Raw genomic sequence first — 24,887 nt, forward strand, 5'->3', positions numbered from 1 at the left:
AGGCTGTCTACGCAAACACTACAAACACCACCCCTCTAACACCACCCACATCTATACAACACACTCCTACATATGTGTGGGTTCTTAGCAAAAACATACCTAAGCAAAAGAGACCTCCAAAGCAAAAACACACATGCACATTACAACCCACAGCACCCTAAGCATCACACATAGTACACACGTCTGTGTCTCACAGTCTCTAAGGTCCAACCACAAACCCAACATAATAGTCATAGGAGACTCTATCATGAGACACACAGATGTGTCCCTCACCAGGCTAGAGAAGTAGAAAGTCACAGTAAGTTACTTGGCAGGTGCTAGAATCTGCCTTATCACACATGCACTTATATAGTCCATGCTGGTGTGAATGACTTGAGACGTACCTCTCTGGAATACATGAAGATAGACATGATTAAGCTCACTGAATATGTGTCCCAGGCAGGTATGTCCCTAGCCTTAAGCAGCATCCTACCATCACCCAGAATGATACCTCAGTACAAACAGAAAATGATTGACTTTAGCAATTGGCTTAGTTTCTGGTGTCATTCCAAGGAGATCCAGTACCTGACTGGCTGGGAGGACATGATTGACAGACCACGATGCTTTGCCAGAGATGGCCTTCATCTGTCTCCCCTGGGCTTTAGGCTTCTGGCAAATGCTCTTGCCTCCCCCACAATCCCTTTTTTTAGGCAAAGTTATGAGCACAAAATTACAAACATGAAAAATTCTTATAAACAAAATTTAAAGGTTATGCTGCTAAACGCTAGGAGTCTTAGCATGAAACTGCACTCATTGCAAGAATTCCTTGCCCTGGAGGATGCTGACATTTGTGCAGTCACTGAAACCTGGTTCAAAGCTCTGGAGATCACCCCAACTGTGCCAGGTTACTCATCCGACCATACTTTCAGACCCCAAATGGAGGGCTACACAGCCAAAGAAGGTGGAGTTTCAATATTTATCAAAGACATACACACCTTCAGGCTGGTCAAACGGTATGATGTACATACAGGAGCAACTCCAAGTGCAGTTAATGGTTGACAAAACACCTATTCAAATCATAGCTGGCTACAGACCCCCAACCATGTATCAGGATGCCCACTCCATCTATCTAGACTTACTTGAATCCATCAAGATTCAACCCTCTACCCTGAACCTGGGTGACTTTAACTACTAACCATAGAGTGGAAGACCTATTCTAGCCCAAACATGCATGCCCAGAAGTTTCTCAAATTTGTCAATGCCAGTGCATTGGATCAGCTGGTCGACACCTCTATGAGAGGTAAAAATATCTGGACCTGGTCCTAACCAACATGAGTAGCCACTGTAGCACTCCTACAGTGTCATCCTCCTTGTTAAGATCTGAACATAAAGCAATAACTTTTGATGTCACCATCTCCCCTGACGCCCCACTTGTCGGGGTCAAATGAAAAAACTTTTCCAAAGCTGACTACAATCTCCTCAGAGCAGGCATAAGCAGATTCACAGCCACCATCCCTTCAATTAGAACTAGCACTAATGTACAAACCTACACCAAAAAACTATATGAGCACCTACATAGCTGTATGGACTCAGCAATACTTGACAGGGTCAAATCATCTTCCTCAAGGAAGAGTAAACCTGTCTGGTGGACAGCAGCAATAAACAAACTCTATAATAGAAGGAAAGACTTGCTGTCCAGTGCCAAGAAGGAGCAGGTGCCAAGTTGGAAGCAAACTCTCCTTTGTCTGAAAGAGCAAATAAGGTCACTGGTGAAATCCTTTAAGGCTAACTTTGCAAACTGGCCACATCCACCAAGGACAACCACAAGGCCTTCTTCACATATGTCCACAATCTCAAATGCAATACTCAAATCTGGTCTGGCCATGGAATGCATTATCATGGACCGTATAAACAAGGACATTGGCAATCTCCAAATGCTTGACCCCACACAGTTTGGTTTTGTCAAAGGGAGATCATGCCTGTTAAACTTGGCTGACTTCTTTGAAACAGTCACCAAAGCCATGGATGAGGGGAAGACAGTGCACACCACCTACCTTGACCTAGCCAAAGCCTTTGACACTATTCCCTATTCATGCATAATAGATAAACACTTCCCAGCTAGGCATCAACCCATATGTTACCAGATGGGTAGTTAACTGGCTCACTGATAGAACCCACTCAGTCAAAGTAGGGGAAGCCACCACTAGTAGTAGAATCATAACAAGCAGTGTACCCCAAGGATCAGTCTTGGGGCCTCTAGTGTTTGGGATATACTTTTCTGAGGTGCAAGCCAAAACCAGTGATCTGTGGCTGACCAAGTTTGCAGATGACTGCAAGCTGGGTGCTGTCTTAATTTCTCCTAGTGATGTGAGCATCCTCCAAGAGGGCCTTACCCAAACTAATGACTGGTGCCAGAAGCATGGCCTCAAACGGAATGCCAGGAAATGCATCATTATCCCCTTTGGGGAAAATGTCATCCCCACTAATTATCACATTAATAACGACATACTAAGCATGCAGTCAGTCATGAGGGGCTTGAGCACCCAGGTTGATAGCAATGTGACTTTTGACCACCACATTGCCTCTGTTATACAGAAGGCTTTCTACATGGCCCATGTCATAAATAAGGGTATTTCATCCAGGAACAAGAAGGTCATAACATTCCTGTACTCCTCCCTTATCAGACCCATTATAGAGTACAATGCCGCCTTCGGCATGTACCTTGCCAAGCACATGCAGCAGTTGGAGAGACCACAGAAGTTCCTGACCAGGAAAATCCAGGGTCCCAAACACCTATCCTATACAGACAGGCTAAAAGCCCTGTCCCTCTACTCAGCGTTGACCTGTGTCTGGTAAACAAGGCCATTTCAGACCCAGCCTTGATGGAGCTGCTGCATATCCATAAGACAAACTCCACTCAGGTAGCCCACACACAGGGCCTTAACCTGGTCTGTGGTTGTTGGCAGAATAGATTTGCGTCCCAAAGACTCCCACATCTGTGGAATAGACTGCCTCTCCATGTTAAGCAGAGTACCTCTCTAGCCTCTTTAAGAGGAACCTGGATGATCCCTGGAATCCCACCTGTGTCCCTGCTGGACAGGGGAAACATGTGCTGACTTTGAGGGAACATGAGCGAAATTCTTGGCTAGGCTTATAAGGGCCTCCAGGCCAATACTCTAGTATCATCCTATGAACCTATGAGCATCCTGTCTTACCAATGAACTTAGAGATATCTATCTATCTATCTATCTATCTATCTATCTATCTATCTATCTATCTATCTATCTATCTATCTATCTAGTTAGATGTCTGTCTGTCCAGTCTACCTGCCCATCTATCTACATGCTAATCTAATTATCTACCTATGTGTTTAAATAAAAATGAAAACAATGTCAGACAGTTTTGGGGGGCTGAGGTGGTCACCAAGCAGTAGACAACTCTGTTAGCATAACTACATCACTGATGTTTTGATCTATCACTTGTGGAATGTCCTGTGTTTTCCATCATTGCTAACACCAGTAGTGCCTGACAGATATTAATAGCCACTATTTATTGTATTTGTTTCATTCTTTTAAACAAGCTACATCCAAAAAAAAATATATATATATATATATATATATATATATATATATATATATATATATATATATATATATATATTTATTTTACATTTGTTAACCAGCTGGACAAGTAGCCTGTTTTCAGCAGAGACCGGGGAGAAAATCTCCATAACAATAGTAGAAAAAGATTACACAAATTTTTAAAGGATTTTTTTTTTACTTTTTTTTTTTTCCAAAGGATGCATGAACAGAATATAAGTAATGCAAGAAAAGAAACCACCTTACCTATTTCAAGGACCAGAGCTAGATAAACAATGATGCAACACCGATTCCTAATCTATGAAACTCAGGTATTGCAAATTGCTTTAAATCCATTTAGAGATATTGGAAATGTTTGCATACATGGATTTCCTGCTTAATACAACATAATTTATAAGACTGTTAGTCTTCAGATATTTTAATAGGACATTTACACTGGCTGCTGTGCTGAGACTTACACATCTGATACGATAAGAGTTGTTATTTAATGTCGATGGAAGAAAATGATGGTAATATTAAGATATGTCAGAGTTGAAGTAGTTATAGAAAGAAATAGCTTGCAGAAAGTTAATATGTGAGAAGAAATTATACTTTCTGAAATGACAAATATAGGTCTTTAAGTGTGGATCTCAAGGGATTTGCATCAAGGCAGTTTAACTACAAATGTTATTGTATAAATTAAATATGGTCATGTATGCATATCAGTGAGCACTAATAAACAATGATAATGAGCTTCACTACCTGCAGGGCCACAGCACTCAGCATAACATGCTTATTACTAATTAAAATAAGGTGCAACAGGTGGGGTGTGCAGGTGCTGTTTGCCCAAAAGGAGGCTGTTCACTTCTGACACAGTACAGAGATTTTCCTCTATCCATAGCTTTGGGGCACTATGTTATTGCAAGTTGGGTTATCTAATATTCCATTTTCTTACCAGGCTACATATTAATGCAGCAGTTAGTGTGACTTTCTCAATGTGCCCTAGTATGTTAACAACTCTATAAATGGAAATCAACAATAAAAAGTGGTGCCTTTCATAAGTAAAAGGAAGACTCAAAAAAAATAGATAAATAAAACAAGGCAACTGCAATTATATCAGTCTACAAGTACCCTACTAAACAGGGTCTGTGGAAAAACTTTGTACAAGACCCATGGAAATATATCCTCTTACTGTGCAGTCATCAGGAAAAGGAAATGACAGACAGATAGACAGACAGAGGGCAAGTCTAAGACACCATCATGGGTATCCAGCAAATACCATTCTCTAACTAGAAGAAGGTTACTGAGGGTTCATTCCCCACCTGCATGCATGAATTAGATGGTCAGACCAGGAAGAGAGAAAATCAGGTAGTCCAGTGGTAGGGGTGAGGCTAAGAACATCAGTCTCCATTAGTCTGGACAGAGGTCTGGGTGCACAAATCTCAATGGGAACAGTGAAGCTGGTTGGGGTTGACAGCAGGTTTTTGTAGGGGTTCAAGGTAAGGCTGAGGGAATCTTTGTTGAGAAATGTTTTAATGGCATAACAATAAGACTGCAAATTTTGTATGGTGTTGGGAAAACGTTGTGTCTGAATTTTATATGGTCTTGGAATAAAGTTGTTCCACCATGTTAAGTTGAAGTCGCCTTTGCTGAGAAAGTTTCTAATGATCAAACCAAATGATAGAAATGACACACACACAGACCATTTACTGGAAACCTGAAAGAAAAACTGAACCAAGCTAGAGTTTTTCACTGTGTGATACCTTAAACCTCCTGTAATGGAGGTCTATGGGATTGAAGCAAATGATCCCTTAAGGACATCAAGTGTTTCAGTTACATGGCTTCTGAATGTCCATGACTTCTTTTTTACTTTTTAAGTCTTTATGATTACATCCAGGCCAATAAAGCCAAACCCCACTAGCTGTGGACATGCATGTTTCAGTCTTTTTATTGTCCTCCGCAGCACAGCATAAGTGGTTTTACTGGCCTGAATGTAACTGTGAAGACTGGCAGAGATGGGTGAAGGCTGCCAGCCTAGCCAAATAGAATTTGATACATAATTCTGGTATTTGTAAATATAAATGTAAAATACAGGCTTGTTTCTTAAATGAAAGAAAACACTGTAAAATGTTGAACTTCAAGATTGTAGCAACATTGCCATCTGCTGTAAGGAATACTAAGCCAAGAATTTCAAATGTTCTTTGAAATTAAAATTATGTTTTGTATGTCCTTTGAAGTTAGAATTTGGAGTCGATGAATCTGGAGTAAGCATCCTGCCTATTGTTTTAAGGCTAAAGTTAATGACCAGAATTTACATGTGGAATGTCCTTTATTGCTCTAAGTGTAAAAGAATGTAAATGCAGTTTTGGTGTTGGCCTGGGAACTCCAGAATAAGTGTCAAATGATGTAATGTGTATACTGGGAAAACTTAAGTGTCAAAATGATGTAATCTGGGAGGGCCCAGCAGAATTAGTGATTTTAAAAATTATTGCTCAGAGAGAGAATGTAAGCATTTTTGTCTTGATACCAATCTCATCAGCACTCTGCCTGTGTCTTAAGTAAGTTATTTCAGAAGTATGTTTTCTTGTAGTAATAGCTAGGAAATTAGAAAAAAGTTAGACTAAGTGTTTTTCTTTTATGTCAGAACTGTACTACTGATTTATTTTAAGTTTCTGTGTGATCTCTGAACTCTTGAATAGCACTGTGGTGTAGTAGTATTGTCTTGTGCTTTAATTATTTATTATTAAATATTTTAAAACATTTTACCTGTGGCTGGTTTGTGTAGAGATAAATAAGTTCTAGAGTACATTGCATGCTTATAAGTGATCCTGAACTAAGCCACTCTAATAAGCCTTAAGACTGATTAGTCACACTTAACAATTGGATAATAATATTGCACAGTAATAATTGGAAACTGTTTTAAGGGCCTTTGGGTAGCTGATTATTATTAGCTGGTGGTGGCAGTAATTACTACCGTATAGTCTGGGTAAAGGGGCACAGCTGGAGAATCTGTGTCAGCCTTTCCCAGGAGTGTCTGTGAAGTTGTATAAATACTTATCTCAAAGTGTGTGTGTGTGTGTGTGTGTGTGTGTGTGTGTGTGTGTGTGTGTGTGTGTGTGTGTGTGTGTGTGTGTGTGTGTGTGTGTGTGTGTGTGTGTGTGTGTGTGTCAAGCTACTTGGGCAGGGACATGAAGCACTGGTTTGACAGAGAGGGTACTGGAGGTTAGCTTGCCAGCTAGGCTAAGATCTGGACCCTATAGCTGTGCCAGTGGGGAGTCTTATTGGGGAGCAAGGGAGCAACCAGCCCCAGACTGACTGTGATCTCTGTGTGCACTTAAGGGAAATTGTAATTTACTGTGTGTATTTGTTATCCTTTCCTTTCATATGAGACACCCTCTCTGGTGTTAGTGGTGAGGATTGAGGCTCCTTGATGGCTGGACCAGGGCACGGCCATCACAGTAACCATAAAGACTTAAAAGTAAAAACAGTCATGGACATTCAGAAGCCTTGTAGCTGAAACATTTGATGTTCTTAAGGGGTCATTTGCATATATTGCATGAGCTTCCACTGTAGGAGGTTTAATGTATCAGACAGCGAAAGCTATCTGTCTATCTATTCTTAAAGTTTCTAATGACAGAATAATAATTGAGTTAGTTCTTCATGAGTGTTGGAAAGTATTTCTCCATAGACAGTTAAGGCAGGATAGGTCCACACTTGCTGAGAACTGCCTGAGCAATAACTCATTTCCCAAGTCATATGATAGATTCCTGCAGAAGGTTGTTGTAGGATACGTATTCTTATTTTTTGGCACTCACCACTACATCTTCTAACAAATATTGTGAGGTAGTTGATTCACACACATTCAGTTGCTCTATACATTTGAAGGAGTTTTGCATGCCATTTGTGTAGTGATGGTGTTCATAACCTGGGGTAGAGAAATGCCTTTGAAATTAGATTTTCCCTGACATCCTTTACATCTGCTCATGCGCGTACCTATCAAATAATATAGTGGATACAATGTTGAACGTGATATGGTTGAATCTATATCATCGACAATGCATTCTGTCAAAAAAAATTAACACAAACACAACACCCACACACAATACAAAAACTGCTTTTGCAAGGGGCAAGTCATCTTGTACACCCCCCCACCCTGCTAATTATATATACCAACTCCGAGATTGCACTGCACTGGGCAAAAGATCAAATTTCCTGATCCCTACTGGAACGTGATCTCAGTCAGAATGGTTCAGCACACTGCATTGTTGATGATATGGGTTCAACGTTATCATGTTTGATAATCTGGTGTCCATTCAATATTTTTTAGTAAGCATCCCTACTCAAGCATGTTTGCACCAGGCATGAAGAGCGTCATGAATCATTTCCATCAGTATTACTTTGTAGATTACTTCTTTACTCTTATTTCTCTGTCTGCTTACATGCATGAAGTAACTAGAGCAAAAAAAAAAAAAAATCAGTGCATACCCTGTCCATAACTGGTTTTGTAATGCCGGTCTTTTGCTTTAATATTTTATATCCCCACCTCACCTGCCTTTATCTGTCTGCCTGGATGTTGTAGTCCTTTGAAGATTCCTAATCTTCCTATCCTTGCTGTTTTTTTTTTGTGATCTTTCTGCTTCTTTATTATCATTTTCATATTTCTCTTCCATGCTGATTTTCAGTTGTCATTTGGTCTACCTATCTGAGACTGTACTGAAAAAAATAAAATGCATTACTATTTTTCAGGTACTGCTCATTTTGCCTGTTTCTGTCATCACACACTATTACATAGCTTTTCCACATACCCTTAATCCCAGTTTGTGCGTAGTCACTGATAAGTTTCAAGTCAAACATTCTTCACTAACCATTTTAATAAAAAGTAGCATTAATGCACACAGGTTCAGTTTTAATGGTACTGAATCATTTCTATAGTTCTATTCAGTTTGAAGTAGTGTTTCACTTCTTCTCCTGCAGTTTCAAAAAGCCTAAGTTCATATATATTTGCTGAAATTCTTCCTCAGATGAAGGGCCACAAAATGGTCAGATCGGACAGTTTTTGGCACCAGTACAAACCACGAGTTTTCATCGTCACCTTGTTGTTTAGTGGTAGTTAAAAGCTCCCACCAACCATCTTTGAGATCTTACTATAGATTACAACAGTGTATTAAATGAGAATATCAACATGGCTTTCCTGAACATAGGTGGGCAGGAAAGTTTTTAATTAAACTTTGCAAGGAATTGCTTTCTATGCACATGGGCAGGGATTCAGTACTGACCTTCTGTTTCTTTAGATGCTTGTTTTTACTGATTCATCTGAATAAGTGAGGCATTCGATGCATTTATAAATTAAGTTCTGCATGATAACACATCTGTTTACTATTTTCTGAAATACATGCCCTGGTAATCATTTTAGTGGTTTCAAGCTGACTAGGACAGAGGAGACTTTCTGACTTACATAAAAAGCCCTCAGGCAAGATAAGAAATGTGTTTTGCTCAGCATACTGTTTGTGTACTGATAGTGCTGGTTGTACACTGAGGCTCCTCTGAGTGGGCATGTCTTTCCGCCTTTCACTCCTCCCATGGGAAGAAACCAGTGAACATTTTATTTAGTTTCTCTAACTTACTGACTGATCATTTCAATCCAGAAATGTGCAGTGCTCTTATCCAAGATTTTTCCACTTTTCAGAATGACATGCCATGTCAAGGACAGTGACCTCAACACCTCTGCAAAGGAAACTCATTTCTACTTTTTGTACCTATACCCTCATTCTTTTGAATAGTACATAGTGCTTGTGACTACTGAGTATGACAGTGCCACACGCTAACTAGTAAAGTAACATTTTCATCTTATAATTGAGTTCTCACTTTACCAAAACAGTCTGGATAATGCCTGCAGTTCACTTTACGCATCTGCTGGTCATCTCCCAATCATCTCTACCCTCATTTGTGAGCCAAATCGCAAGATACATAAACTCCTCCACTTAAAGCTGCTTTCTTTCCTTCAGCAGAGAGTAGTCTATCCTTTTCTGACAGGAAACCATAACCTCTGATTTGAGGATGATGTTTTTTATCATAAGTGCTCCAGATTCAGCAGTGAACCACTCCACTGTAGGCTGGAGATCTCAATCACTTGAGTTCAAGAGGACAAAAAACGTCTGCAAGAAATAAAGCTGCAACCCTCACATCCCCATTCTGGATGCCCTCCAACCACTTAATGCCTTAAGATATCATGTTTATGAAAGTCATAAACTGGAGGGGAGACAAGACATGCCCTGATGGAGATGAGTGTTCACAATGAACATATCGAACTTAATTCTGAGAAAGCATACATCACCCTTATCCTACAGATACAGATATGGAACCAAATGGCATTATACACAGGCTTGGGGAACCTGTGCAGTTGTAACACCTCCTACAAGACATTCAGAATACAGTCAGATGCCTTTCCAGGCACACAAAAAAACATAGACAAACACTGGTGAATTGTCAGGATCATAACATCTTTAATATCTGTGTAAGTACAAATAGATGATCCATGTTTCAATGGCTGGGACAAAAACCATGCTGCTCCTTTTGAATCAAATACTTGACTGAAACATAGTGCCTCTTTTCTAGTGCTCAGAGCAGGCTTTCCAAATAAGGATAAGAGTCATGATCCTCCATGACTGAAGCACAAACTTCTGTCCCTCTTTCTGAAAATGCGGACTGCAACAAAAGTTTGCCAGTCCAAAAGTCCTGTCCCCACCTTTTATTAAATGCTGTAGTACTGCATTAATAGCAGCACACCTATAGTATCCAGTGTCTTCAGCATTTCAACATTGATCTCATGCACTCTTCGAGTTATGTTATCAATGAACTGTTTAATTACCACAGTGATATCATCTACAACAACAGACCTAATCAAACCAGCCGGTTCTGTCACTGCCTCCTCAAAGGAGGATTTGTACACTGGGTGCAGGAGTTCCTCAATATTTTTCTTCCACCTCCCAGCAAACTTCTCAGTTAAGTTCAACATCTGTCCAACCTTTCTGAGAACAGCCTGAATAATAACTAGTTTTCCAACGCATCGGTTGGTTTCCTAGAACATTATTAAATCTCGCAACATGATTAGAAATTCAGTCTTCGATATCTGGCTCAAATTTTTCTGGTATTGCATACCCTTGTAAGTATCTTTATGTTTGAACATCATGTGCTTTGTGGTAATCCCCAAATAACCCAGAACTCCAGTACCAGTTCTCAACCTTGTGTCCAGTTTATGTAAATCATTCCTTCCATTTGCACCTTCCAGGTATCATCATCCTTTTCCATGAGTGCTCAAGTCTCCTAGTGAAATTAGTGGCCAGCAGGTGGTAGTACCCTATCAAGTATCATAACCACAATGCAAACAAAATCTAAATTCTGAAATAGCTGGTGGATGATGCATGGACACAAACTGCATGCAGCTGTCTCCTTTCTGTAATTTGCAGTCTCATTCAGGTGACCAGTTATCTAATGCCACATTCTCCATCTGGGAGATTGTGAGTATACTCAAAGCTACTCAGAACATCACCCATTATGAAGTTCCAGAGTGGGTAAGGAACTACCCCCTGGCAGAGCAGTCTAGTTCCAGAAACAGTCCTGTGAGTAGAAATAAAGCAACAAACTATACCGTGCAATTACTAACTTCCTAGATAAACACAGACTGTTGCCCTAGTAATGAGTTAATGTGCCATATCCTAAGAGTCAGTTTTCTTTATAGAATCTAGTCTTTCCTAATCACTTCCAGTTCTGCCTGCCATTTGGATTGCCTCACATCTGATCCATATAATGTGACTTACAGGTGGTTTAGTGACAACATGGCTTCAGACAACAGTTTTGGTAAAAGCTTGATAAAGCTAGTATGTTACTCAACAGCACATATTTGTCATTAAACGTCAGTTCATGGCCTGTCTACATGTAATCATACCTCTCAACTTCTTTGTTTAACAAATGGGAACAAAGGCAAAATCATGAGGTCAAAAGCCAATTTTTATATATTAATCTAATTCACTTTGAAACTGCGGTGGTGGTGCTGTGGTAGAGTTGTCGCCTCACAGTTAGACGTTGCCTGTTCTATTCTCAGTTAGAGCGTCTTCTGTGGTACTGCGGTAGTGTTGTCGCCTCACAGTTAGACGTTGCCCGTTCGATTCTCAGTTAGAGCGTCTTCTGTGTGACGACATGCGTGAATGGGCATTCCTTCGTTGAAGGTTGTGCATTAGGCCTGGCAAGCCAGCATGTAAAAATCTACTGCCAATCATTAACGGACTGGAGTTCTGCTCTGGCGACCCCTAACCGGGAAAAGCCGAAAGACACAAACAAATCTAATTCACTTTGAAAGTTAATAGAATAACAGATTTTGTTTCAGCATGTATTTTCTGAACAATAAGAAATATGAAACTCTAATGTCTGGCATTATTTACTGACAGTAATCTTCATTAATATACCAGAAAATTAATTTTATTATGACTGGCATGACAAAAATATGATGCAGATCAGGGATATTCTGAAAATTAATATACAGTTGAGAGGCATGAGTGTAATAGCTTGTGTGTGTGTGTGTGTGTGTGTGTGTGTGTGTGTGTGTGTGTGTGTGTGTGTGTGTGTGTGTGATACCACTTAGAGAAAAACAGACTCATCTAAGGAAAATATGATGAACATGATGTACATACATTTGAAAACCCAGTGACTACTAATTTGCAATATAAAACTAGTATTGTAAAAATAAAAATTAATAACAAAAAATATTCATAGCAACATGGACATTAATGTTGGGTAAGAGTAACTTGTCCTATTCAGTCAGCTCACTTTAACCACTAAGAGTGCAGTTTTAAATGCTTGATATTGCTCTGCATGGGTTGTTTGTTACTACATGTTGGCATCTATATCTAGTCTATAATTTCTGAATTTACATTTGGATTAATGTTTATAAACTGAAACTGATATCTGTCCAATGGATAGAAGTTTGAAATATTATTGCTAAAACCCACATTCAGCAAATTAAACAGCATGTTTTTTTTGTTTTTTTTTGCAAGGGGCAAACCACCCTATAACGCCATGTGGGTCGTGACTCCCACTCACCCCTCAATTATATACCAACCTAACAGTTGCATAATATTGAAGAAGAGCGCAATTGCTGAATGTGGCTTTCAGTGATATTTGAATCATGCTCTCGCCCATCGTGCGAATCTCAGGAGCAACTCACATTCGCCTACATTTTATTCTCACTGTGCTGTGTGGGTGACATACAGAACTACTGAAAGCTGTCGACTTTATAAGGAGATGCTGTCAGAACTTGTAACTTATCATGCAGGGCACATTTACCTTTAACTTCCATTTTTTAATGTCTTTCCTTGTAAAGTAAGAAACATTATTCAAAGTGAAGGAAAACTATTAAAGTCCACAGGAAATGATGCAATTAGCACAGAGGTGTCTGGCAGTTAGTTTACAGATCACAGCTATGAGATACTAATGAACTGCTTTCTGTGATGCAGGGTTTGATTCACTCAGCCTTCATTTACATAACTGATTATTCTAAGCAAGTCATTTAAGCAAGCACTGCTCCGGGGTGAGTCTAAAAGGCCTATGGCATCAATGCTCTATCCCACTTCACAAATACTGATTAATGAATGAATGCATTTATAAATAAAGAACTAAATACATACATACATATATACATAAATAAATACATGCATAATACATTACATCAGAATAGCATCATGCCTCATTTATTAAGATCTCCACTAACACACTTCTGAGGTCTGGGGTTCACTCCTGATATATCATCACTGTCTGTGTGAGTTTGTAAGTTCTCTCCATGATTGGGAGGGTTTTCTCTAGGTGCATTAGTTTCCTCCCACCCCTCAAAAACATGCTTGCTTAAACTGGACATATTTACTGCAGCCACCCTTGCCTATATGACTCTGGCTCTGGCTGAAAAGAGTCTGAGGATAGTCTCCTTACCCTGTTAAAAATTAATAAATTAAAATTAAAATCATTCAGTAACTAAGCATGAAGGAAACGTCAACTGGTTAGTGAAAGCCAAGGCTTGCATAAGCAATAACAACTGAACAATAAACTCAAAGGTGTAGCAGTACACATTAATATATTTTTTAACAAGAGACATCTTTATAAAATGATCACTTAGGACATAGGCAACCATACAGTCACATAAATTAATACGAACCATAGTGATATATTCCCAGCTGCAAACATCACACATCGCCCATTATCTATTCAGTCACTGTCAATCAAACATTACAGAGCTCATTCAATTCCTACCCTCCCCAAACCCCACCCCCTGTTCCAAAATACCACCCTGCATGTATTGTTCCAAAAGTACCATCCTCTTCTATGCAATTTACTCCCACCCTTCTTCAAAGATTCTACTTCCACTTGTCCCATCCCTGCCACTACATTCACCACTTCTAGGACTGTTGGTCTAGGCCTCAATTTCCACCTTCCAGCAACTGCCTTCTTGGCAGCCACCAGAACTAAACCTTGCAAGACCTGCCATGTCTAGACAATTCCGACTCCACATGTACACATTGACACTTGGTGATCCAATATGTACAAAGAAGATTAGGATGAAGCTTTCATAATAATCCTCCATAATGTGTTAATTATTTTCTCACTAGCATCATCAGTGATTGCTAACAGGGCCAAGGAAACAGATAGATCTTTTTGTACACCATTTAAAAATACATGATTTTAGGTTGATTTTTTTTCCCTAATCTAATAATTCATTGCATTGCTTTCTTCTTTCTGTGTGCTGTAACAATCATGCAAATAAAATGAAAAAAGATATTTTCCCAACACCCATAAATTTAATACTTAAATGGGGAAGTATTTAAATATACTTAATGAGCAAAGAGCCAAGTCATACACACCTGGGTTTGACCATCAAATCCTCCTCCTATAAATGTAAAAATCTAAGACAACTGACAAGATTTAAGTTAATGATTAGAATTAAAAACAGAAGAACACACCTGGATACAAATGACAAACCTGCCAGCCTTCAAAACAGACATAGCTAGAAGGCCATAACTGGTTAAATGGCATGAAAAGATCAAACTAAAAAAGGACTGAGCCACTCAAGAGGTATAAAGTGATAAAGCCCTGACTACAGCCCAGGCCACCCAAGGTTCAATAAGCAGCTTTGGCAACTGTTGGAGCAGCTGGAAGGAAGGGATTGGTGCACCCATCCTAGTGGGGAGAGCACCTGTTGGTGAAGATCCCTAAGGGGCAGCATGCTCCAAAGAAGGTAGTTTCCCTTGGACATAACCAATGAACATGCAAGGAAAGGAAAGGAGTAAGGGAAAATAGGAAATATAACAAAAAAGAATATTGTCTGGAAATATAACAAAAAACAATACTGTCTGGAAACACAAATGGCTGAGCCTTCAGGACACCCCTAAGATCTTTGACTGGACCCAGCAATACTTTAATATGTCCAGGGAGTAGGAAAATGGCTGGCAAACCTAGCATGGATGTGGGGTACTGATGGCCAGGCCAATAAAAATGAGGCCCAAGGAAGATTACAAAAATTAAAAAATAAAAATAAAGAAAAAGAAAAAAAATGAATCATTCTAACAAACAACTTTTGCTTTGGTTTGATTTAATACTATTTTTTTTTTCAAAACAGTTTTTTAATAGGACAGCACATGGTTATATTTAGAAATTTTCTTCTTGTTTTACTTTTAGGGAAACTGCAAACTGTAATTTTTCTTCTAGTGATGACATGTCACTTACTTTAAAGATAAACTTGGTTTAAACCACGCACTTTTAATACTCAGCTTCTGTTTTTTTCTGAGATGTGGAATGTCAACACCGTTTAAAAAGGAATTTCAGATAAGCTAAGTGAGTAAATGATAAGTAGTCTTATGGACTGAGCATAAGATAAGTTAAGAACTTTAGTGGCTGTCTGTTTTAATTAATGACATTTTTACAGAACACGTGCTGGCATTGCTATTCAGTTATGCAAATATTGATTGTTCTGCTTTCACTTTAATGCACTGCTTAGATTTGTTTTATTGTAACTTGCCTTTTATTTTTTTTCTTTTTGCATTGTTATTTCGGGTATTTGTTTTTTCAGTCTTTCGTCAAAATATTCTGATTTTTTTTGTAAAGTACTGCATCACTGATTACCTTTGTGCAGTTATACCATAGAAGCATATTGGTACAGCAAATGATTTCCCATAACCCATATTTCTTTTATTTTACATTTGTTGACTGGATTAGTTCATCTATAATATATGACAATTTGCAGATACTGTTAAGGTGAAATAATTCACAAAAAAAAGGTGGAACAGAGAAGCAACAAGCATTTCAAAAACATAATAGAACCTAACAATATATAACAAAAGTGTACACTTTTTATATGCTGTTGTTATTATTTTTGTTATTGTTATTATTACTGCCATCCATTACATTTTTGACACATATTTATCTTGGATAGTTAATAATAATTATCTTTCGGCTTTTCCCGGTTAGGGGTCGCCACAGTGGAACTCCGGTCCGCTAATGATTGGCAGTGGATTTTTATGATGACGAGTTGCCAGCCTGATGCCCAACCTTCAAAGAAGGCACAACCATTCACGCATGTACCTACCTGCATGTTTTTAACATCCCTCTATTGCGGGGAGGGCATGCAGACTCCACACAGAAGGCGGGCCAGCCGAGAACCGCTGCACCACTGCGGCCTCATTTATTTCTTGTAGAATTTCTTGCTGTTTCTTAATATATGATTGTAAATAAGTGGATGGACTCACTTCTTTTTTTTTATTTATTTTTCTGTCATCTATTTATTTCTTAATCAAATAAATAAGCATGGCTTTACTGGTGTTTTTATACATCAGGCCTTGATGCACGGAACATGTTTCACTGTATTAGTTCTTAACACAGCAGAAATTTCTACATAGTATAAAACACATTGCAGTATATCATACAGACATACAGCTTTGCAACTGCAGTTAGATGTATGCTATATAAAAAACTGTACCATATGAAGTTGTAATAATGTATACTAAGTTCAGCATCATGTGCTAGGCAAGTCATTTAAAATAATTTGTATTTCGCATGGGCAAGATTCAAAGACTTGCGCTGCTCTGCAGAAGAAAAACATAGCATGATACAATCAGGTGTGTTGTTTTCTGATATGTCTGTTTGAATGCAGTACAGATGAGAAATTCCACAAACAATAAACTGCAACCAAACTGAGCAGGGCAGTGAGACTGAGGACCCTTGGGATATGCAACAAGAACCAGTCCCAGTGACAGGGTCCATGGCAAAAAATATGCAACTGTAACAATAAATACTGAGGAGCTATATGCGAATATGCATTGATGTACATTTGGCTGACACAAGCCATCTACAGACAATAGGTGGAGCTTGGCATACAACATTAAATGTATAACCATGAAACAGCCTGCACTGATGGACTAGATAAAGCCCTACTGATGGCCAGTGTGACCTGAGTTAATTAATTCTCAGGCACTTGATAGTGCAGACAGGAAGGATGGGCATAGGCATCATGTGGAGAGGGGCATGCTGGAGGAGAACTTACTGAACCCTGGTCAAGGCCAGAGCACAGGAGATTGCCAAGCTGGCAGTGCAGAAGGGCTTGGAGGCATGGATGCTCTAAGGGCCTGGGGCAGGCATGTCCTCGAGGTCACTACTAAATGACCACCAGATCCACATCATGTGTCAGTGTCAGCCCTCTGTGAGGAGTTAGTGCTAAAAGGAAAGCATCACTGAGGAGCTGATGTGTAATGTATCCTCACCTACCATATGCTGTACTGCGTGGATGGTGCATTTCCTAGGTCCTATATGTAGACTTAGCACTGTTTTGCAGCATATTGCTAATAGAACAGATAACTATGCAAATGGCTCTGTATAATGCATTTACACAACATAGGAAAACACACATCTCTAGCCATATCATTCATACTAGTTACAAGTATATGCATGAAGTCATGCTCTGTCCAACAATATCAGTAAAACATGATACAAGTACTTTCACAGACCTTATACTCAGAAACAAATTGTATCTGAGAAGTCTGACAGTCATCAAATAGCCTAAGAGAACAACAAAAGATACAGGAAGTACAGCCTGTAACATCTGACTCATAGCACCCACTTTTCTGAATCATATGTAAACTAAGCTACCAGATGCATAAAATAAAGATATGTAGCTATGCACTGACATCGTTATGGTTGTGGAAGTTACCATCCATTTCCACAAGACAAGGACTAGCAGCATTAAGAACTGCTCCAGAACAATTTATTTACAGTGTTATTTATGCATTTATTTATTTATTACATTTGATTACTGGTAGTGTACAACTGGGCAAGTAGCCCATTTTCAGTGGAGACCCCAGGAGAAAAGCTCTAGTAATTAAGCTACTTAGATACATAGAATTAAGGATTGAAATATTGAACAAAATAATCACAAAAATCATACAATAATTGAAATAACCTATTTACAAATAATACAAGACAAATATTGATACAGAGGAAACTAAAGTACCAAAACCTTAGAAAACATTAGACTCATAGGTACTAGAAACCTGAATATAGAGCAGTAGACCATAGGTACATCTTGCACATGTAGTATTTGGCTTGAATTGCAAAAAAAATAATACATAGTTGTAGTGGTTCTAGAAGATAGTCAAGCAGTAAAAAAACATGAAAAATGCATGGGGAGAAGAGTTAATAGTAGGGCTGGGTTTAGCCCGGTGAGCAGCACGGCAGAGCCAATTGTATATGATGTGATCCTTTAGCTTAGTTTTGAAGGAAGAATGTCAGGGAGTGATTGGAATGTTTAGAGGGAGAGCATTCCAGAGCTTATCTATTTTATTAGAGTATAGGGAGTCACCGTGGTAGTTGTGAGATTGTGTGATTTTGAGCAATGGCTTATCTGAAGACCTAAGGGACCTGCTGTTAACCTGTAGTTGGACTAGTGTTGATATGGCTGGGAAGTTTTTGGGGTTGTGGATGATATTGTGGGTGAGGGTAAGTAGATTGAGTGTTAACAGGTTGGGGAATTCTAGCCATTTGAGTTGTTGAAGAGCTGTACAATGATGGGTCTTGTGGGGGAGATTGGTGGCTAACTTTGCTCTTTTGTTATAGTAGGACTCAAGATTATGAAGGTTGGAGTTGCGTAAGCTAGTGAATGTGTGTGAGCTGTAGCGAAGGGTACACAGTAGCTGTCATCTAGCAGTTGCTATTCTGGCTTGGGGAGTTAAGTACGGTTTGGCCCTATATAGTGAACAGAGTTTGGCATGGACTTTATTGATAGTATGGGAAATGTGAATATTAAATTTTAGCCTGGTATCAGTAAGCAGTTCAGAAACAATTGGTTCAGATGAGCCTCGTTACCACTCAATTTGGCAATCAGGGCCAAAAATGCACTAAAAATTGGCAAGTATCCTTTTTGATTGTTATACATGAAGGTAAAACAGCCTGCTGACTGACACTGTTTGTAGGTTACATACTGTTGTGTGGAGTGTTGTTTGTCATGTGGTGAATAACCAATCTGGCACTGCTCTGCATGTAATGTTTTGTGCTCATGTCAGATGCACAGTGTAAGTAGGCCACTTACTAGTTTCAACATCATGAAGATTATACTGTTTGTATCAATATAATCCAAGTGGCTCTGTCATATATGCATGCAATCCATATACATAAATCTATACGAAGCATTACCACTTAACTGCAGTGGGCTGCACATTGGCAAGCAGGGGTGGGGACTGTTCTTCATCATCATCATTTTTACTGATTACTGCTTAGTTGTTGACATGGTGATAGATATGGAGTGAGATCATTTGTCATGGCACAACTTGAGCAGCCTACCACCTGGGAATCATACAATGTAGCATGGTGCACACAAAAATGATAAAATTGTCCTGTATTTACATCAGTGCCTCACCTGAGGTGTCAAGCCATCTGAAGCATATCTTCAGAATCCCATAAGTATACATTCCACAACAGCCTGAGTCTGGCAGTAGGGGACATTGTAATGATGCTTCTGTGATGCCTCACTGATATATATAAACCTCTACCTACCTTGCTGGATTACCAGTTGACTCACAGACAAGACCTAGGAAGTCAGAATTGGTGACACCACCTCTAGTAAGAGACCAGTCACTAATAAGGTGCCTCAGGGCTCCATGCTGAGACCACTCCTATTTGGCATCTACTTTTAGGATGGTAAAGACTAATGTCAAGGGCCTATGGCTGACCAAGTTTGTAGAAGACTACAAATTGGGAGATATCATAGATTCCCCCCATGATCCAAGCATCTTATAAGAGGGTCAAATGACTGGTGCCAAAGTCATGCACTAAAACTCAGTGCTAAGAAATGCATTACAGTGCCTTTTGGAAAAACTGCCACCCAAATAAACTAATTAATCAATTGATAAGACATCCCTTAGATCTGACCCAGTAGTCAGGGGTCTGTGAACACAGGTAGATAGTAATCTATCCTTTGACCAACATGTGGCCAAGATAGTAAGAAAATTATTCTATGTTGCCTAACTTATAAATAAGAGCATGGCATCCAGGTCCAAGGAATTTATACTGCCATTTTATTTGGCTCTTATCAGACCCATGATTGACTACAATTCCCCCTTTGACATGTGCCTGACTAAACATATGCAACAGCTGGAATATCCACAAGGCTTTCTTACCAGGAAAATCCAGGGTATAAGCACCTTGTCCTATATGGATTGTCTTAAAGCCCTATGTCTTTACTCTGTCTTCTACTGGTTACTGAGAGTTGAACTATGCCTGGCATAGAAGGCATCTTCAGATCCAGCTCTGATGGACCTTTTGCACATCTGGAAATTGCTTCAGAACCACTAGATCCAATTATTTAAATTTTGCTTGTAAATTTAATAGGACATGCTGGCAAGATGCATATGTGTCTCCAAAGATCCCCATGCTCTGGAACATTCTCTCCATCCATGTGGAGCAGAATCCATGCCTAACTCTACTTAAATGTAACCTTGCCCAGTAGATGGGGAATCATAAATTCACCCCAGGTGTGGCATCCTTGTTTCAGACAGAGGCAGAAGTAATGCCCAGACTAACAAACTCCCATATAACCTCTACAAACTTTCTAACTAACAAACCCCTTCCTAATAAACGACCACCATACGTAGGGACAGAATTTGTTGGACTGTATGGCTTGGCTTATAAAGGCCATGGTGGCCATTAGCTTAGTTTATAACTATGAACCTATGAACCTACATGAATGCTGCACTGGCACCTTTGGCCATGGCTTAAATTGATATCCCTGTCTCCTGCAATGTATTTTAATTTTTAAAGAATGATTAATACACATGAAATATACATAGAATGAGATAGACAGTACTATGGCTCCCTAATTCTAAACAAAGCAGCATACCTCAAATGACAGAATGTCATTCGAAAGCTAAGCACATACTTGGCTCAGGTAATCATAATATCAAACAAATTTGAATGATGTGATTACAGAAAATAAAAACCTACGGGGAGCTGAACTTCAGACATTGTTATTGTAAGGCTGCTTTCTTAACCATTACACCAACAAGCAGATTGGCAGAAGCTCTTGCAATTATTCCTCATAACACATTGTCAGAGTATGCTATATGATACCACCTTGTTTTATTATGTCTTTGACTCTTGATGTTCCAGAGCTGCCAATACTTTCACTATTCGATAATGAGGAAATTTGACAACTTTGGGATGGCATTCTGTTGTTTGAGGTATGCTGTGTCAATTAGAAGTTAGGGGAGCCTGTTGCTATTCCCTTGAGATTCCTATATTTATGAACGTTATGTCCCTTTGGAAACATGACCTGTTGCAAGTGATGGTGGAGTCATACATATTGCCAGAATGCCGAACAAACACTTTACCTTAAAAGACTCATGTCTTCCAGACAAAATTCAAAAAATGGCAGACTTTTTGTTGATGTAGATATCACTGGGTGGAATGGCAAATATCTTACCTGCAACATAAGTGTAATCAGTGGCATCCAGGATGGAAGGGAGGTGGATTTCCTTAAGGTCCCACCTCTATACTCAATCTCCTACAGGTTACTAATATGAGATCTATAAGGCATCCTCAGATTCAGCTCTGATGGATTTCTTGCACATACTCAAAACAAACAGCACCACAAACACTAGATCCAAGGACCTGAACTGTGCCTGCGACATAAACAGAATATGCTGGAGAGATGAATATGGGTTTCAAAGGATCCCCACACTATGGAATAAGCTCATCCACAGAAAGCAGAGTTCATACCTGACCCTATTCAAACAAAGCCTTTATCATTAGATGGGGATCACAAATTCACCCCATGCCTGGCCCAGTGTCTCTAATTGACAGAGGTTGACAGTAAGTAAATTAATCCCCAACTAACATACTCTTTTCCCACATAACCCTTAGCTACCTCCTTACTAACATACCCTAAAACATATATGCCCATGGTATTCCAGGACAAAACTGGATTGGGTTGCACAGCTAGGCTTATAAAGACTCTGGTGGTGATTAGCCTAGTATGAACTTATGAATCTATGAATAACATGGAAGCTGTGAGCTATGGTGACTCAGTCTTATGGAGTCCTGCCAGATGTTGTATCAACACATTAAGGAATTTCTCTAGTGTCCTCAGACTGAATGAATGGGAGGCCTCCAGTGTGTTTCCCTGGTAGACACTAGAAAGTTCCTGTGGGCTAAATAGATTACATGTGAGGCATGAGTTCCTCATCATGCCATATGTAGACAACACAAAGCCTAGATAGTGTAGTGGTTAGAGTCTTGACTTTACATGCAGGCGTTCACGGCTTGAATATCAAGACCGACAACTTATTTATGGCTTAGTGGTAAATCACTTTGTGTATGGTATGCAGGGGTCCTGGGTTCCAGCCTTGCAGAGGATGTTTATATGGTTGGGAGAGTGGCCTAATGGTTAAGGTGTTTGCCTTACAAACACAAGGTGCAGGGTTTGAGTCTCACAAGGGATAATTGGCTAGACTTAAAATGGATCGCAAGGGCAGTTAGCTTAGGACTAATCTATGAACCTAAGTTTCAAATGTCTCTTTAATATATCACAGCCCACTCGTATGTGATCACTGATCTAGTGGTCATTCTGGGCATGGCATTTAAGCTGAGCACAACAGTGTGGATATTGCTGAGTAGCCTATATGAGGAGTGTAGATCCCCACACTGTTTAGAGTACACCAAGTGGAATAAAGTGAACAAGTACAAATGTTATTCCCAGCATTTTACTGTGTATGCTGATATTTTTCTGCATGCTGCGACAATTTATACTTGCTTATTTTACAAGAACAGTATGCAGTCCTTAGATTCATGAATCACATCACTTCTTTTTCCTCACCAATATGCATACATTATCATTCTATGTATTAAGTACCACCTAATCCCTGAAAATCTCTTGTCCGTGAATCACCAACAATTTGGCTGTGTCTGCAGACTGTGCAAACAGGAATTCTGCCCATACTATATAGCAACTTATGTTAGCAGGTTATGTTGGGGAGAGGAAATAGGAGGAGGAGTCTTAGATACTGGGTTATCTGACAGTATAGAGGACTAAGTCTCTTCTAAGTCCAGAAGATGATGGACCTGAGCTGTAAACAAGCTGCTTCCTACTGCCCAGGATACATGGTTTGATTTCTCCATTGCCTACTGTTTTACTCTGAGCAAATCACTTAACTAGAAAATGCTTTTTGGTCACATAAGAAAGGGGATATTTGTGAAAAGGGAGCTTACCTGATCATAAATGAAAATAAAAAGCAAATAAATAAAAAAATACTGCTGCCTGTACTTGCAATACACATCCTCAGCTGGTATACTTCTCAACCTCTTAGGACAAGAAATCTAGACAAAGCCAAAAATAATGGGGGGGGGGGGCAAAAGCCCAACATAGGGACAGTTTTTAGATATTGCTCTTGTCAACTTAGAAACTTAATAGAACAGCAAGTTTTTCATTAGCATGAATTTTCAGAAGGGCACAAAATTTGAAACTTAACTGTCTGTCATTATTTTCTGACTTCAATCCTCAATTATTTGCCAGAAAAACAAACATTTTTATGAGGAATATACTGAAAATATGAGGCAAACATCTGGACAGTTGAGAGGTATGTATCTGGAAAGTGGACAAGATATAACAACATTACATGGTTTATCATCTTGAATATTATCTTCCTTTTCTTTGTCTGGCTACAGCAAAAAGAGGTCTTCTTATGTAGGGTCCTTGTCCAGTTGAAATGACAAGAAAATTCCAAAGGAAGTGATAGCCTTTGAATAAATTGATGTTTTTTACCTCCTGTAGCAACAAGTAAGACTTTATTTTCATCATGTAAAGCAATGTATTTCAGATGCTCCTGCACTGACACTAGAAAAAAAAATCAGGGTGTATAAATAACTAGCGAAAATGTAGGACAAAGTGATCATTCTCAAAAAGGCACAACAGTTCGTCAAATTCTGCATTATCTTTTATGGTATCATTTAGATGTTGATAAGAAAACTATAGCAAGGATATGGTTAAAGTCAGCCACACCTACATTTTCAGAATTTGTTATTTTATTGAAAGAAATTTGTGAGAAAGAAATAACATTGATAAAATAAAACTCAAAGTAAAGAATGTTTAATCCTAAAGTTTGATGAAAGAAAGAATCATCAGCTTTGTCTCATAATCTTTTATAAGTTAAATATGTTTAAATAAAAATTAATATTTAAAAATTATATATTTCTTCTACATAATAAGGTCTAACAGGTATGGTACAATTTTGGTTTATTTAACATTGTTTTATTTTATTAAGTTATAGATTGTGTATTTTTTCCATAGTACCCAGATCAAGGATTCCTCAGTATTTGTATTTGTTTAACCCTATCATATTAAATAACAAAAAAAGTTTACGTATGCATGACATTACTCAAAAAATTACAATAGCATGAATGAAAGTGTCAGTCAGCAATGACATCCATAAAGCTGAAATATTTATGGGACACAAGTCTGCTTATCTGCCTCTGTTCACATGGATAAATACTGATGCTTTTATTTAATTTTTTTTCATGCATTTGTGGACAAAGTGAGCACAGTGGTCCAAGGATCCTATCCAGGCTCAACATAGGCAAAAAGGCATGCAGCATTTAAAAAAAAAATATCTGTTGGATTCAGAAGGAATGCCATCATGAGAGGTAAGAACTGTGGCAAGAGGGGCTATTTCCATAAGCTTGGCGTAAGTATTGTATGTTTCAAATATGTTCAGTAGGTAAGATTACTCTATAACTGCAGAACATTAACATATA

Source organism: Protopterus annectens, chromosome 2.part1 (assembly GCF_019279795.1).
Source record: "Protopterus annectens isolate FY-2018-M chromosome 2.part1, PAN1.0, whole genome shotgun sequence".
Classification (NCBI taxonomy): Eukaryota; Metazoa; Chordata; order Ceratodontiformes; family Protopteridae; genus Protopterus; species Protopterus annectens.